This window comes from Poecilia mexicana, unplaced genomic scaffold, assembly GCF_051168715.1.
Source record: "Poecilia mexicana isolate PSO_F unplaced genomic scaffold, ASM5116871v1 scaffold_5, whole genome shotgun sequence".
NCBI classification, from domain to species: domain Eukaryota; kingdom Metazoa; phylum Chordata; class Actinopteri; order Cyprinodontiformes; family Poeciliidae; genus Poecilia; species Poecilia mexicana.
In genome coordinates this window covers 31966570-31983820 of record NW_028263374.1, presented here as the reverse complement: position 1 = coordinate 31983820, position 17251 = coordinate 31966570, and the positions used below count along the sequence as shown (strand labels likewise).

Below are 17251 nucleotides of genomic sequence, written 5' to 3'. Positions count from 1 at the left end.
ATCAACATAACAGAGAGTGGGAAGAGATTAGGAAATCTTTCTGATACAATGTGTACTACCATCTTCTCTGTAAACAATGATTTTAACCTTGTCTCTCGTGCAGATGTCTGGTGGTGGAGCGATGATGACAGGCTTTTTGATAAGTTGCCCTGAAAGGTTATGGGTTTCTGTGCTCCAGTTTCTTTATTGCCTGTATTTGTTTATCCTATGTCAGAAACCGATCTAACACATGTTCTGTCTTACCATTTCCAGAAACGAGAGCTGTCATGGGAACGTAATGAGTCTACATACATCCATGCCATCTGAGCCCCTCACCAATTTTGACCGATCAGGTTTTGAATCTACAATTTGTTGGTGGTGTACTGTAAACAAGGGCGTAGACGGGATCAATTTCATTCATTACAACGTGCCAAACTAGGTAACTGGACACAGGCTGAGTTCGAGGCGGTTCATGAGCAGCTGGCCGCTACTTCACTGATGGCTTTCCAAAACGGTATAGCTCTTGACATGTTGCTAGCTGAGAAAAGGGTGGGTGTGTGTTATCTTTGGAGAAAGATGTTGTATATACCTACCAACCAACGCAGCAGCCGATGGGAGCCTGGCGGAGGCCATTACAGGGCACCGAACCCTGAATGGCAAAATAAAGGAAGCCTCTGGAGCAAACACCTCTATGTGGGATGCATGGTTGGAGGTTGTTGGAAGGTACCAAACCCTTGTGTCCTCTGCTTTGGTATCAGTGGCAGTCTTTGCTGCCATTCTAACCTTGTGTGAATGCCGTTGTACTTTTTGCCTGCGTTCTTTGTTTAACCGTATCATCACCACAGCAGTTTTGCCCATGGAGGACCGGATGGCACAGATGTATCCTTTGTTCATAAAACATGCTGAGTCTGACACAGAATCCTCTGCTGAGGATTCCCCTCACATGTATTTAGATCCTAGTTTTTGAACTGAATACAACCCTTGAGAGTAAAAATATTTGCGTTCTTAAAAAATGAACTCCCGGCTGAAAATCGTTTGAAGTGGCTGTTTATAAAGGCTGTGAGACTTAAAACAAATATTTGATAAACAGGGGGGAATGTTAGGTAAATTGTATTATTATCAACTATTTGTTATATATTTATTATGTTCTTAGTTTATGTAGTCTTACTTATTTAGTTTAGTCATACGTTTTTAGAAATGTTTCTATATTGTTAACCACTCTGCTTCCTTCCTCAGAGGAGGCCTCTCTGAAGAAGAGCAGTGACAACAGCTCTTCACAGAACGCCCTGCTTTGACCTCTTAGATAGTTATAAAACCATCGCCGAGAAGATTCACAACTTGTCCTGTCTGATCCTGGGTCAGGAACTAGATAAGCTAGTGCGAGATAGATTGTGTTAGTTAGTGATAATCTTGGCGCTGTGACTGTGTGATGAAGTGTTTTCCCCCTCCCTTTAGAGTTACAGCGCTCTCTGTGATTAAGGATCCTAAAGACAATAAAAAGAGAGGGGCAGGCAAATGTGCTTCAGAGCGGTAGGAGATTTGTAACTGAAAGCACATCTCTGCCTGTTCTCCTCGCGAGTATTAAGAATCTAACTTTCTCTCGTCTTTCCTGTGTTATTTGCTGTGTTTAATAGGTGTCAACTCTGACAAATAGCTTCTATGAAGAGCTCAGCAGATGCGCAGGTCCACCAGGTGTTTGCTAATTGCTGCTTGATAGTCTGAAGGAGCTGAATGGGAGAGTCATGGAGGAGGGAAATTTACAGCCATTTCTATAAAGAAATGGCTGTAAATTTACAGCTGAATTCTAGCAGTAACATACTGTTATTAGAAAATACGGTAGAATATTCTTAAATTGATGTCTTCTTCTGTTGTCACAATCTAGACTGAGGACTGGCAGTGAACTACCGTAAAATGATTGTACAATACAGTTTTTTTCCTAGTGTAACAAGTTTAGAAAATGTTCTTTTATTTTTTATCATTATAATTTTTGAAATTTCACCAAATCCTGAATAACACTGAAGAATCCTTTTTTTTTGTTATATTTTAAGAATTGTATTATTTTATTTATTTTGGTAAACATTAGTACCTGTACTGTCACTTTAAGAGAGTGTCTTATGACATCAGTATTGTACTACTCTCAGTTGGCGCTAGGCTGCCTGAGAAGAGGTAGGAAATTGTCTTTGGTTTTGGTTAAGCTCGCATTTTATGAAATATATAAAATAATTGTAAGTACATGCAGCTGTGAATGTTTATTTGTTTTAATACATACAGAGGAGTATTGTTTTTAAAAAGTTCAGAACATTTTTCGTAAATGTTAGAGCAGATATTGTTATTAGTTACTCACAGGGTTTCTCCATGTGCTTATCTGCTAGGGGAATTCCGACTTGTGAACGGAAGAGCTGCATATTAAAGGGCATTTTTATTTCTATTTGTGCAGGTATGTGTGTTTGGTTCTTTTGTTCTACAATGTTTAAGCTGGTTGTATTAAGTACAGAAAACATCTGGGTTATTCAATTATCTTATTTCTTTATTTTTATTATTTTTTTTTGTATTATTGTGGATTTATTTCTGGGAACAATAGTACTGTACTACACTCAGTTGGCACTAGGCTTCCTGAGAGAGGGGAATTCCGACTCCTGTGAATGGAAGAGCTGCATGTTAAGGGGCATTTTTATTTCTATTTGTGCAGGCCTCTGCCAGCAACCTGCATGAAAGATCAACCAGCAACTCCAGTGGTCTGACTCCCTTCTTCAACTGAACACAACGCAGAACACATCAAGGTTAACCGACTGTATAAGCCTAGGTTATCAGTAAAGAACACTAATAGTATACACTGGTCACACAAGACATTTTACTTGAATTTGCTTTTTAGAGAACCAGAAATTAGATTCAGTATTAATGGAAAGAAAAAAAATACTTTCTATAATAAATCTTTTAGGGAATGAATCAAAATCTGCAGAGCATAATCAAAAGATTATTGATCAAAAGATTTCTAGTGTTGGTGTTGAATGTTAAAAATACAGTGTTAATTAAAAACTTGTTTAGTCAAATTCTAAGATAGGTTTGTCAGTTTCCCTAAAGAGATGGTGTTTGCTCGAACCACACTCCATACCAGTAAGCAGACACGTGCAGAGGGGGGGTTAGGGGTACTTGAGCACCTGCCCCTTTTGCTCCTTGCCCCCAAATGCTCTTTTGGTCAATTTTTTTCTTTTTTCTTTTTGTATTATTTCCTAAGCCCTCTTCTGACACATAATGACATGTACTAAAATTATTTGGTTTTTGTTGGGGGTTTTGTTTTGTACAACATAATAAGCCCTCCGGTCACCTTGTTACCTTTGACCTTTTGCCTGTAACGCATGACGCAGTTGCCTCTCGCACAGTGAGATAAGGCAGCTAACTGGAGCTCAACGTAGCGAACGTTCCAGATTACAGAACAGTTTTTGGTGAATTAAAATAAAGTTTTTGGTGAATAAAGTGGAGTAGACTTGCTACTTGTCAGATAACGGAAAACCTCTTTGATCGATGTATCGTTTCTGCTTCAGCACGGAGTAGCGGTTTAAGCAGAGAGGTAATGAAATACAACAGACACTGACAGGCCTCTGTCTGCCTTTCTCTGAAGAACTACTGAGTGGGAGGAGACAGCCAGGTGAGGAAAAACTGTTCTTATCTGTCGATTCAGTATTTTTATCATACAGACAGTAGGCTGTTGTTGATGTGCTATTAGCTAGCTGCTAGCTAACGACTTTGCTAGCAAAGCAAGATAATAAAAAAATTTCTTCCCTGTATCGTTAATGATAGCAGTCATTCTTCAGTATTGCAATAGGGAAACATCGCCTGTCCAAAATCTATCATCTCCATAATGGATATATGTCCGATCTTCTAATTTCTTTTGCTGCATAATGTACATTGCATTTATTTCTAGCGTTAGGTAAATGCATCTCGAAGGAGAATAGCACTTAAATAAAAGTCCAACAAGGTTATTCTTGTAGAATTAAAAATAACTCACCCAGATCTACCATGATGGATATAATGTATGTAATAAAAGTGTGTCATTAATGAAGGGGAACAACTCAATTCAGACTTTAAGTAAGTTTAGGGTCTGGTTCTCAGAGTATGACGTTAATTTTTATTCCCAATTATTCAATGAAAAAATAATAAACTAACTTCACTTAAGTAAAATAAAATTGTAATCAAAACTTTTGGAATTGTAATGATTTCTTTTTAAAAAACAAAAAGTTTTGTTTAAAAAAAACTTTTTTCTAAATTAAATAACTCACTTTTGTCTCGTGAACTTAAAACGTTTTTTGCCAAACAAACTTTTATTTGCACTCAGAAATCTTTTGTTGTGATTTTGGGTCCAGCCCACGACGTCATGTGAGAATCACAAGCAAAACTTTGAATCACAAACAAAAACTTAGAATAGCAAGAAAAGATTTATGACAAGCGCAAATAAGTTTGTTTTGCAAATAATTTTTTCACTTCATGAGACAAAAATGTGTGATTTTAATTTTTAAAACAGTTTTTTTAAGCAAAACTCAGTAGGCTTTTCTCATGGTGACATGCATTAACAATTAAATTTTTGCTTTTTTTTTTTTCGTTTTTCTGCAGTTCCACATTAAAGTTTGATGCAGCTCTGCTTTCCTGAATGGACCATCTTCATCTCCACTGCAAGTGTAGCAAACAGGCTTTTTTTTTATAGATCACAGTACATTAAAAGGTTGCATTTTGCCCTTGTTTATATTTTTAATAGTGTAATTCTGTAAAGACGAAATACGTCTGGTGGTCTAGCTCTAATTTACATACCTTGCTAAATTGCGGGTTTGAATATTGCAATACTTTCCTATAACAAAATAGACCAAATAGACCTGCAGAAAGAAATTACTAATAAAATATCTTACATATGCATAGTTGTATCCTTTATATAGAGATTTTTATTAGCTTTGATTGTATATCTCACAATTTCGTAATTTATCATTGTTTATTAAACTCTGAAAGCTGTGTGGCTTTGTTAATATTCTGTCCTAGAATGTGGTTAGATGGGCCCTTTTTTTTGAGCACCTGGCCCTTTAGTGGTCTCTGCACGGCCCTGCCAGTAAGTGGTGGTAATGCTACTAACAGTTTGTCGCCAATTGCCAGTAAAACTAACAAGAACTGCAACTTTCAGATGCTTCCCTGCTCCAACACACCTGAATCAAATGAAAGGCTGGTTAGCAGGTCTGTTCAGAGGAGATTTGAAACGCGGAAGACGGCGGACGAGGAAGAGGACTTGAGCACGAAGACAGGAATTTTGGAACTGAACTGAACTTTTGGTGATAAATGCGACTTAAATCGGAACATGACAACGTTGGATTTAGAAAGAAGTGATAATAGTATTGATTGTAGTGATGAGGAAGGAAGGAGTGGTCAGAATGAAGAAAAAGAGTGGGAATTGGTGGGGAAGAGTGGAAAGAAGCAGCGAACTGCTGAAAGAAAGAGGAAAAAAGGAAATGAGGAAAGTACTGAAGACACCAATAATGAAGGAATGGAGGAAGGAGCAGAATCACCAAAAAGACAAAACCTGAATATTATAATAAGATTTGATGAAGAAGGAGTCAAGAAGATAGATCCAGTTAAGCTAACAAAGGCACTTAAAACACATGTTGGAGAAATTAAACATGCTAAAATACTGAGAGACGAAAATCTTTTGATTGGATGTAATTCGGAAGTGCAAGTTGAAAAGGCAAAAAAGCTTGGATGGGTGTGTAAAGTCAAAGTCAGAGCAGTTGTTAAAGTGGGTGATAAAAGAAACGAAGAAAGAAAAGGAATTATCACAGGAGTGCCGTTAAGTGTAAACATGAAGGACTTAGTTGGGAATTTGAAAGAAAGAAACAAGGAAATAAAAGCAGCACAGAGATTGACAAGGGGTACAGAGAAGGTTGAAACAGAAACTGTGTTGTTGGAGTTTGAAACAAAAGAAATGCCAAAGGAGGTTTTCTTTGGCTTGATCAGATTTAGTGTCAGGGAATATGTGCCCAAACCAGTTAGGTGTTTCAACTGTCAGAAATTTGGCCATATTGCAAAAATGTGTAAAGGAAAAAGGAGATGTGCCTGATGTTCTGGAGACCATGAATGTGGAAAATGTGGAGTTGGAGTTAAACCAAAGTGCTGTAGCTGTGGAGTGTTGCATAGTGTTGCTTTTTCGGGATGCGAAGTAATGAAACGACAATTATACAGAAAACGAAAGTTGCGCAGAAAATAACATGCAGAAGCATGTAAAGTAGTTGGAAAAGAGAAACAAGATGGGAAATCTCTGACAGGAGAAAAGCAAGTAATCTCAAAAATTATGGAAATTGGTTGAAAAGAAAATAGAAGAGGAAAAAAAAGAAAATGGTGACTTTTATTGCAGGAGTTATAAATGCAACATCAGATGTGAAATCAAAAACGGAAAGGATTCAGATTATTGTTAAGGCAGCAATGCCATAGCTTAGACTTGAAGAATATTCGGTGGGAAGACATAAGGGGAGAGCTGTGTAGTCAAGGAAATCAAGAAGGATAGTTTCAATCTTACAGGAGTCTTTTGTCAAATGGGCAAGATTTTAAACAGTTTATTTATGAATTTAAAGGAAAACATGATATAATTTGTATACAGGAAACTTGGTTGAGGCCTTTTTTGGATTTCAAAATAGATGGATATATTGCAGTTAGATATGATAGAGAAGAAGGAAATGGGGGAGGGCGTCTTTCTCTGATTAAGGAAGGTATTCCGTATAAAATTATTGGAAGGAAAGGAGATTTGGAGTATGTTGCAACTGAAATATGGGTGGAAGAGAATGTAATGTTGATTATAAATTTTTATAATCCTTGTAAAAAGCTTGAATTAAGTAAACTTGAAGAGATAGATATGAAAGGAAATGTTATTTGGTGTGGAGATTTTAATGCACATCATTCATTATGGGGTAGTGGAAAAGTAGATTATAATGGTAAACTTTTAGAAGATTTTCTAGATGGTAATAATCTGGTATGCTTGAATAATGGCAAGAAGACAAGAATTTATATTAATTCAGGTAAGGAATCTGTATTAGATTTGACATTTGTTTCTAGCTGTTTAGCTCCACTATGTGATTGGCAAGTTAAAATAAGTCGTTTGGTAGTGATCATTACATTATAATCAGCAAAATAAGGATGGGCCAGGTGCATAGTACTTAAATGATAGGAGGAAAGTGGATATTTGGGAAAGCAAATTGGGAGAAATTTTATAACTTATGTGATAGCAAGATTTTAAATGTTCAAAATGATCAGAATATTGAAAGTATGAACCAAGAGATCAGTCACTGTATTTTAGCTGCTGCTGAGGAGTCTATTCCAAAATCAGGGAAAAATAGGAGAAAGTTGGTTCCATGGTGGAATGATGAGTGTAGAAAAGCAGTTAGAGAAAGAAATAAAGCATTTAAATTGGTTTAAAGGTGACATGTGAGTGAAGTTTCAAATAAATTAATTTTGTACAATAAGATTTGGAAGGAGGGGAGACTGCCTTGTAAATGGAAAGAAGCTATTGTTAATCCGCTAAAGAAACTTGGGAAAGATCATAGTAATCCTGGAAATTACAGACCGATTGCTTTAACATCTAATATGTGTAAACTGATGGAAAGGATGGTGAATGAGAGATTGATACAATAATCCTTATCAGAGTGGCTTTTGTAAAGGGAGAGGAACAATGGATCCTATTTTATGTTTAGAGGATGATATTAGAAAATCTCAGATTAATAAGGAAACTGTTGTTGCTGTGTTTTTTGATGTAGAGAAAGCATCAGATATGCTATGCAGGGAAGGGTTAATGATTAAATTACATCAGATAGGTATAGGAGGTAATATGTTTAATTGGATATGGGATTTTTTATGTGATAGAAATATTCAAGTTAAAATTGAATATCATGTTTCGAAATTATGTAAAATAGAAAATGGAACCCCTCAAGGAAGTGTGGTAAGTCTAACATTATTTTCAGTTATGATTAACAACATTTTTAAAGAATTATCCATCAGTTTTGGTAAGTCACTTTTTGCTGATGATGGAGCGTTATGGAAAAGGGGAAGAAATGTGAAACATCTTATTGTTAAACTTCAGGAAGGTATAGATAAAGTGGGCAAGTGGGGGGTAAAGTGGGGCTTTAAATTTTCAATTGAAAAGACAAAAGCAATGTTTTTTACAAATAAAAAAATGGGGGTTGATAAAAAGTTGTATTTATATGGGAAAGAGTTAGATAGGGTTGATTGTTTTCGGTTTTTGGGAGTAGTTTTTGATAAGAAACTAACTTGGGGAAATCACATAGAACATATTATGGAGAAAAGTAAAAAGGTTTTAAACATTATGAGGTGTTTAGCAGGATTGACATGGGGTGCAAGTTTTGATTCCCTAAAAAATATTTATGTGTCACTAATTAAATCAAGAATAGATTATGGGAGTGTGGTGTATAGTTCAGCAGCTAAAACTAGGTTAAAAAAGTTAGATGTTATTTAATTTAATTTAAATGTTTATTTGATAGGGACGGACACACATAGACAAACTGAATAAAACAGCAGTTCCATGTTTGCATCATGGTGCAATAGCAACAGCTAATTCGCAGCACTTGTCCTTAGATGGGCTTTTAAAAAGTAACTCTAAAAATTGAAATGATAATCAGTTAAAATAGCACAACATAATATATACAAACAGCAATATGTAAAACATCAAAAAACAGGTCTGTTTTTGACATAACCAGAGTTTTGTTTGATTTTTGAACATTCTAAAACTGGTTACAGACTTTAAATAAACAGGAAGTGAGTTCCAAGTTGTAGATCCTCTCATAGACAGAGCACTTTGAGCAAAGGTGGTTCTTCGAAAGGGAACCTTACAATTTCCATCCAAAGCTGCTCTGGTAGATCTCCTGTTGCCCTGCAGTCTCTGTATACAATCGCTTAGTAGTGTTGGTGCAAGTCCATTTAAACACTTAAAAATCAATTTTAAAACATTATAATTTAGAAAATTTGTAAAATCCAAAATGCCAAATTTAACCAAAATGTGACAGTGATGGAATCTAATCGGCTTTTGATATAAAACCTTTAAGGCCCGATTATACAGACTTGCTAGTGGCTTGAGTATAGTTTGATTAGTCTGAGACCAGACAGTAGCTCCGTAGGTAAAATGTGAGAGGATCAGTGAATTTAAAAATATCTCTGCACAGTGAAGTGTCAAACAATGTCTAATAATTTTAAAACAATTTATATTCGATCTAACAGTTTTGCAGATTTTATCAACATGACTCCTAAATTTTAACTGAGCATCCAGAATTATTCCTAAATATTTCTCTTGTGATACTTGTTCAATAGGGTCCCCATTGATCTGAATATTCAAGGACTGTAATGATGTTTTCTTAATTGAAAAACAAATACACTTTGTTTTTGTTGTATTGAGAGTTAAGCAAGAATCCTTTAGCCATGTTGATAATTTCTGCAGACTGTTCTGAAGTTTTTCACTAACAACAATACCACTTTGCTCCGATGTATAAACAACGGTGTCATCAGCATGTAACAAATCTTAGTATAAACTAGAAATGTACACGCACAAGAGAGTTCTTTGACTTGTTCTTTTATACAAATTTAGAAATAAGTATGACCGCTGCTTTCCCTAATCAAAGCTAGAAAAGTGATTTAATTGAAACAAAAAGAAGGATAAGACACGTCAGCTCACGTCACCGCTACATTTAATAACCAATCATCTGTTTCCTGGAATCAATGAATTATGTCAATCATTCTTTAGTTTTTTATAATTAAACAACCACACATTCAAATCCATAACCCAGTCTTTGAATCAAAACAAACAGAAATATTTCATCAATAATAATAATAGTCCATCAAAAAGTCCATAATTAGGCGACCCAAAATAAAGTTCCGTCCTCGCAAAAAAAAAAACAACGTTGGGGCCCAAAAATATTTATCAGTCTTCGTGCACACAAAAATACATTAAAGAAAAAAAAAAAGAATATGGAAGGGTCTCACCGGGTCAGCGTTTGTGTACCCGGGCGGTTCCCTTTATCAGGCCTGGATCGCGAGCGCAGCGGGTCCGGTAATCGCTCCGTGTGGCTTTACCTTGCCTCCAGAAGAGTTTCGATTCCTTTGGTAGTTTAACTGGCCACGCTTTTAGTCCAACAATCCGGTATCTCCGGGCTAATCATGCGAGCTCCCCGGTCCGTCGCTCGGCGTCCTCTTCCAGCGTGCTGCCACACCCCTTTCTTTTCAATCAAGTGTCCTCTGTTCCTTTTAACCGTTCCGGTAAAGTTGTGACCCAGATATATTTTTACTTCGTGGACTTTCACACATAAAATACATACATACAAGACATCCTTGCGTACATATAAATACAACAAAAATTATGTGTATTTTATTAACCTATGTTTTATTCTCGGAGGTTACATTTTTTTTTTTTTTTTTTTTTTATAAAGATACTTTATTTTATTGTGATGTCACAAGCATACATTTGCAGATTGACTTCAGGACAAATTTCAGGAAGACTATTAACATATAAACTGAAAAGGACCGGACCTAAGATGGTTCCTTGTGAAATCCCTGTGACAATTTTACAGAAGACAGATTTGCTGTTATTAATGACAACACATTGTTCACAATCTTCCAAATATGATTTAAACCAAGACAATGACCGTTTTGAGAAATTAAATGATGAAAGCCTTGAGATCAGTAAATTGTGACTCACCGTATTAAAGGCCTTTTTCAAATCATGAAAAACTGCACCAGTAATTTGTCCCTTGTCAAGTGATTGCTTAACCTTTCCAAGCAACAAACTTACAGCGGTCTCTGTAGAATGTTGACGTCTGAAACCAAACTGAAGCGGCTGCAGAAGATTATTACTTTCTAAATGCAGTATTAGTTGTTCCAAAATAATTTTCTCCAGCACTTTTAACATGACCGGAACCAGACTTATTGGCCTGTAGTTGCTGATTTCATGTCGACTTCCTGATTTAAAAATCGGTTTCACCAAACATTTTTTCCATGCATCGGGAAATTGCCCTGTTCTAATGGAAATGTTAACTATATGAGTTAAAGGTTCTACTAAAATGTTACTATATTTCTTTAAAAACATAGCGTCTAAATTATACATATCCTTTGCGTGAGAGTTACTTAAACTATCAATGGCATTTTGAACATCAGAGTAATGAATTTCCTTAATCTCAAAGATATCAGAACAGTTATTGGTCGGTTTTGTACCGTGTGTTTCCATTGGAGCTGGCAGAAACTTTGATGCCAAGTCCTTAACTGAAGAGAGGAAATAATCATTAAACATTGTCGCTAGCTTAGCAGGAGCAGTTATAGTTTTTCCTTCTATTGCAAGTTCATATTTATGTTTAGTGTGTGCATTGGGATTCAGTAAACTGTTTAGTTGTTTCCAGATCGTCTTACCATTCCCTCCAGTTTTTGATAAGACATTTGTGTAATATTTAGCTTTAGATTTGTACATTTCTTTGAGTACTCTGTTCCTCAAACTTTTAAAAAGCAGCCAATCTGTGGTCCTTTTATTTTTAAGAAAAGATTTTAAAACATAGTCATCCGATACCCAAGGTAGCTGTGTTTTTCTTCGTCCCTTCGTATGGGTTTTAAGAAACTTATTCATAGTATTACAAATATTAAGAATACATGTATCCAAGCTAGAGCAATGAGAATTTGTTTAGGGGCAGTTAAATCAATGCCAATATGTGCTTTACAAGTAGAGGTAGGAGAAATGCCATTATGCATCAGAAGGCAGCAGCTAATGGTCAATTATTGGATAAGTTTAAAAGGACATAATGAAGATCACCTGGTTAAGAAAGTATTAGAAAAGTATTGGGAAAGAGGAAAGAAACAAATTGAAAGTTTTGGGTAGGTTGGGGATGATAGAGCGAAAATATTTAATGTATAAGGAATTTAGTCCAACTGTATTGTGGCCTTTGAGACCTACATGGACATGGAAATATATTAATGTAGACAGATCACTAACAAATATTAAGAAAAAAATACAATAGGTATTTGCCAAGAATTTTATAATCAAATACAGAATAAATATAATGACTATTTGCAAATTTATACGGATGGTTCGAAAGACCCCAAAAATGAAGCAACCAGTAAAGCCGTAGTGATTCCTGAATTAAAGATTAGTATTTCAAAAAGAACATCTAATTATTTGAGTGTATGTGTTGTAGAATTATGTGCTATTTTATTAGCTTTAGAATGGGTGGAGGATATTATAAGTAAAATAACATGTAGTGACTCACTATCTGCATTGTTGAGTATCGGAAAGGGACGTACAAATAATCATCAAAATATATTATATGAGATTATGGCTGTTCATCATAGGATATGTGAACAAAATAAAAATGTTATATTATTCTTGACTCCTGCTCATGTAGGTATTATGGGCAATGAAAGAGCGGATAGGTTGGCTAAGGAGACGATTAAAAAAGATGATATTGACATGCAATTAAAGTTATCTAAATCTGAAGGCAAAAGTATAATTTGGAAAGAAAGCAAGAAGATATGGGAAGCTAAGTGGGAAAATGAAATAAATGGAAGACATTTATATAGGATACAAAATACAGTCGATGAAGCAAGGATCAAAGGAATAAACAGGAGGGAGGAGATAATTATAAATAGAATAAGAACCGGGCATAGTTTCCTAAATGGAACTCTTTTTAATATGGGGAAACATCCTACTGGTTTATGTAATTGGTGTGATGCTGTAGAAACGGTTGAACATGTTTTGATTAGATGTAGAAAATATGCAAACCAATGAAGATTATTAAAAACGGATTTAGGTGTTAGTAGGGAATTGAAATTTGAGAGTGTGATCGAAGTTGGGTTAGGGTTAGGGGTTGCACGACGGTAGCTCTCGAGGACTGGACATGAGCACCCTTGGTTTATTATTTTTATTAGCAGCTAAAGCTAGCCAAACAGGTGTAGCACGGGGTGTCGGGTGGTTCAGCGAACATTAAAACTGTCAGAATAATCTGAAGGCCATTTCAGTTAACATTATTTAGCTGCAGAGTTGTTTCCTTGAAGTTTTCAGCTTTAGAGGGCATAATATGCAATCAAAGCTAAGCCAAAAATATTTTTGTCTCTATACATACAATAAATAATGACATATTGGCTGCCTCTTTTTTTTCTCTTCATTAGTACATGTTGGTGACTGAAGTCTGTTAAGATGACTTCAACACATTTCTTCTGACAAGGTTGGCAGAAGAAATGCTGTCCAGAATGTTTCTATAACCTGACTAATTTCTATAATGCCTAATGTCTGAGTTGTGTTCATGGTAATTATTTCGGACATTTTTATGCTTTATGTCAGTATTTCTCATCTCCGGTCCTCACGCCCCCCTGCTCTGCATGTTTTAGATGTGCCTCTATTCAAGAATAGCTGATTCAAATGATTGCATGACCATCAAGTACTGCAGAAGCCTGTTAATCACCGAGAGATACAATTCAGGTGTGTGGCAGAATCCAAAACAGCTAATGTCAAGCGGTGGAACATGTTGTCAGATATATGCAGGTATATTTTTATTCTAATGATCATACATCTTTGTAGAAGCACTTTCTCATTGGCTTTGTTTGCTAACTGAATGTAGCTGTGCTGCTAAATATATTTAATAATTTTTGTTATTCATCTTCTTATCATTTTGTCAAAGATTGAAGCCAGTGTTGAAGCCTTTCTCATTGCTGTGGAACCAGGACAGCCATTCCTCCTGCATGTTGGTGAAAACAAGAGCAGCACCAAAGACATTTCACCATCAGTAGTCACAAGACCATCCATGATACACATGGCTGCTTTTGATGAACTTTCAAAGCACACTTCACCTTCAGTGCAAAGTACCACGAATTCCTCTACAACTTCGGTACATTAATCCAGCCTACAGTTTTCAACATTGATGGGAGTTTTGCATGACAAGTGAGGAAATTAATATCCTTGCTTTTATTTTACCTGGCAGAGTGGACACTCTATTATGATGATCATTTGCATACTGTATCAGTAAGATGATTTGTTTTATGTTCTTCCAATTAAGGACTTGGTTTATTACAGTCCCTGTGGCAAGCAGTTTTCTGCATGGTCAGCATTGAAGGCCATTTTATCTTTGAGAGGGTCCAGCCAACATTCCAGACAGGACAAGTGTTGTCCATCTTCTACATCTTCAACCTCCAGTATCAATATGAGGCAGCCAAGACAAGACAGCCAAGAGTTCATTCAAAAGTAAAACCATTCCTATATTTTTTTTTACATATTTTTTTTACAATGAGAATCATATAATGACATGGGTTTTAAAGTTTTAAAGCAAGTTATGATTAACATTTGACAAAGTTGGTGATGTTTTCTCATTACATAATTAAAAACAGCTTTATTTATATATTGTACCTGCTGTCTTCAGAATGCCACACTATTTATATTCTCAGGAATTTTCCCATTTTTGATTGTGTTTTTAGTTGCTTCATTGGGATTAACCCAGAAAGGGGCAGAAAAGCCGGTCCTGGGAAGATGGTATCCAAAAAAAAGAAAGATCATTCAAAGGAAAAAACAGACAGTGAATGTGCAGGTTTCCATCCTCATCAAGAACTTGATGGACTTTGAGTGGCGTCTTATTCAGGTTAGTTGTTGTCCTTTTCTTTTCTTCGAAATATTTCTGTTTCCATATGATTTAGGATCTAAATTATATTGTCTTCTTTGCATCTAATAAAGTAAGTGCCACTTGGACTCTTGAAAACCATTAATAGTTCACATTTTAAAACCCTGCTAATTCTAGAATTCCACATTATTTCAACCATGTTAAATTTTTGATTTTGGAAGTCGTTTTTCTTTGATTTGCTTAGTGATGCCCAAAGCATGGATGTTTCTTTAAGAGCTGTGTTTTTATGTTCTTAAGATTGTAGAAACTTAGACATACACCAAGTTAAACCCAGTGTATGTCGCTGTAAACTGAAAGTCTTCAATTTTTATTCCAGTGTTGGTGAAACGACATCTTGACTTTGAAGGCCTATTTTTTTACCAGTTGTCTGAGGAATGGTCATGTGTGATTTGTTTTGAATGTTTGAATATACTGGAAATATATATCTGGTTTGAGGCATAGTGATCCCTTTAAATAAAACATCTGTTCTGAAGGTTACTTATCGCATCCTCTTTTGTGTTATATGAAATTATGATTATGCATTTTAGAACCGCACCAATTTTAGCACTTCTAAGAAGCCTACATTGGGTCAGGTATTACTATTCTATTGGAAAACTAAGACCGTACTTTAAAAAGTAGCATTATAGTTTTCTTTGCAGCAGCTTACTCATAAAGTGAATGCAATTGTAAAACTAAATTTACAGTAAAAATACTGGAACCTACTAGGGGTTGCACCAATTAGTCGACTAGTCGATTCTTTTCTCTGCACTGACTTTTTTCTGGGCCAGTCGACTAGTCGCAATTACATGACTAAACAGATTTTTCCCAGAAAATGAAAGAAGGTGGACTAGGTGAGTTCGTCAGAAAGCTCAAATTGTATAAAAATGTAAATAATTTAATAATTACAAACTGTAAATTTCAGCTTAGGCTACCGTGCGCGGCGCAGTGGTTAGCGCGGCGTCCCGCATACAGAGACTTTAGCCCGCGGTAATCAGGAGTCCGACTCCCGTCCTCCATTCGCTGGGCCCAGGCCTCTCTCCGCTCTCTCTGCCCCCTTACAGTCAGGTTGTTGTCAAATAAACTAGTGCCGAAAAAAATCCTTAAAAAAAAATAAAAAAATAAAAAAGACTACCGGAGTAATGTGTTACAACGCGTCATGATGTCAGGCTTTTTTATCCATCCAACTGATCAGCGTCACCCTGCGTATTGAAGCTTTTAACCTGGCAGCTTTACGCTCTTATAAAGATATGGTTTAACTACATCTGGAAACTAAGTCCAAGCTCCATCCTGAGGATCTCATAGAGGCGATCTCGGCCGCCGTCTGCATGTCGGTTCAGAGAGCCGCTGCTGAGTCAGCAGAGATCATGCTGCGCATCGGGCGGGGGAGCAGCAGGAGGTTTCGTTAAATTCAACTGTAACCAAACGGGATCCGTTCATAATAAGTTTGGTTTGTGATGTTCCAAAAGCACCATTGTGGTCAGTGTGATCATTTGACTCCTATACGAGTAACTATCCAGAGATCATCAGCATCAGCCGGTGTTTGGAAAAAAAAAAAAAAAAAAAAGTCATACCCGACTTTGTACAACGAACTTTTCTCCCTGCTCACGAAGAATGATCTGTTTATTGCTCTTTTAATTCTCCATAATAGACTTAGTAAAAGCAGGAGAAGGGGAGTGTGTGTGTGTGTGTGTGTGTGGGGGGGGGGGGGGTCCATACTTGCCGTGAAAATAGCTGATAAAGCCTCCAAGTAGTTGTGAAGGGTTTTTGCGCTTACGTCACTATGACGTCACCGCGACTAGTCGACATCGACTCGACTATTATCATGATGTAGTCGACCTTAAAAAATATGTAGTCTTCAACCCCTAGAACCTACAGACGCCAGTATTCGAAAGTATATTTACTTTCACCACTGTATTTTACGGTGGCCAACAGGTACAAACACCCAGCAAACACGAGAAAAACGCATGCAACAAAGAGATGCAAAAAGCTGGCTGTTAATGCAGCAGGAGCAGACTTCTCCGAAAACGTCGGAGCAATATTGCAATTAGGTGATGCGCTGAACCGAGTAGAAATGTGAGATTTATACATCTATATGAGGGGCCGATTAGGACAAAATTTACGTTTTGTCTCTCACACACTACCAAAAACTCTCGCACACTCAAAAAAATTACGTTTTGTCTCTCACACACTACCAAAAACTCTCGCATACTCCAAAAAAGTAGCCACGCACACTCAAAAAAATTACGTTTCGTCTCTCACACACTACCAAAAACTCTCGCACACTCAAAAAAATTACGTTTTGTCTCTCACACACTACCAAACACTCTCGCATACTCCAAAAAAATAGTCTCGCATACTCAAAAAAATTACGTTTTGTCTCTCACACACTACCAAAAACTCTCGCATACTCCAAAAAAATAGCCACGCACACTCAAAAAAATTACGTTTTGTCTCACACACAAACGTTAACTTTCTCGCTCACACACACTACTATCAGCTCGCTCACATACACTGTACTAACAGCTCGCACATTCACAAACGTTAACTTTCTCGCTCACATACACTACTAACAGCTCGCACACACACACAGACGTTTATCTCTCACATACACAAGACTAAAG

The 17251-nt window shown here is 36.4% G+C and overlaps 1 long non-coding RNA gene across 6 annotated transcripts; it reads left to right on the top strand.

Moving 5' to 3' along the window:
- Nucleotides 1-151: 151 nt before the first annotated feature.
- On the top strand, nucleotides 152-15128 carry LOC148159835 (uncharacterized). Of its 6 annotated transcripts, none has more exons than XR_015762929.1 (7): nucleotides 152-2416; nucleotides 2669-13208; nucleotides 13372-13525; nucleotides 13662-13921; nucleotides 14037-14221; nucleotides 14452-14612; nucleotides 14968-15128. It is a non-coding gene; the product is annotated as an uncharacterized LOC148159835 (long non-coding RNA). The 6 variants fall into 6 exon arrangements; XR_015762930.1 differs by having other exon boundaries at nucleotides 152-2759; nucleotides 3522-13208; XR_015762928.1 differs by having other exon boundaries at nucleotides 152-3625; nucleotides 4588-13208.
- The last annotated feature ends 2123 nt before the right edge of the window (nucleotides 15129-17251 follow it).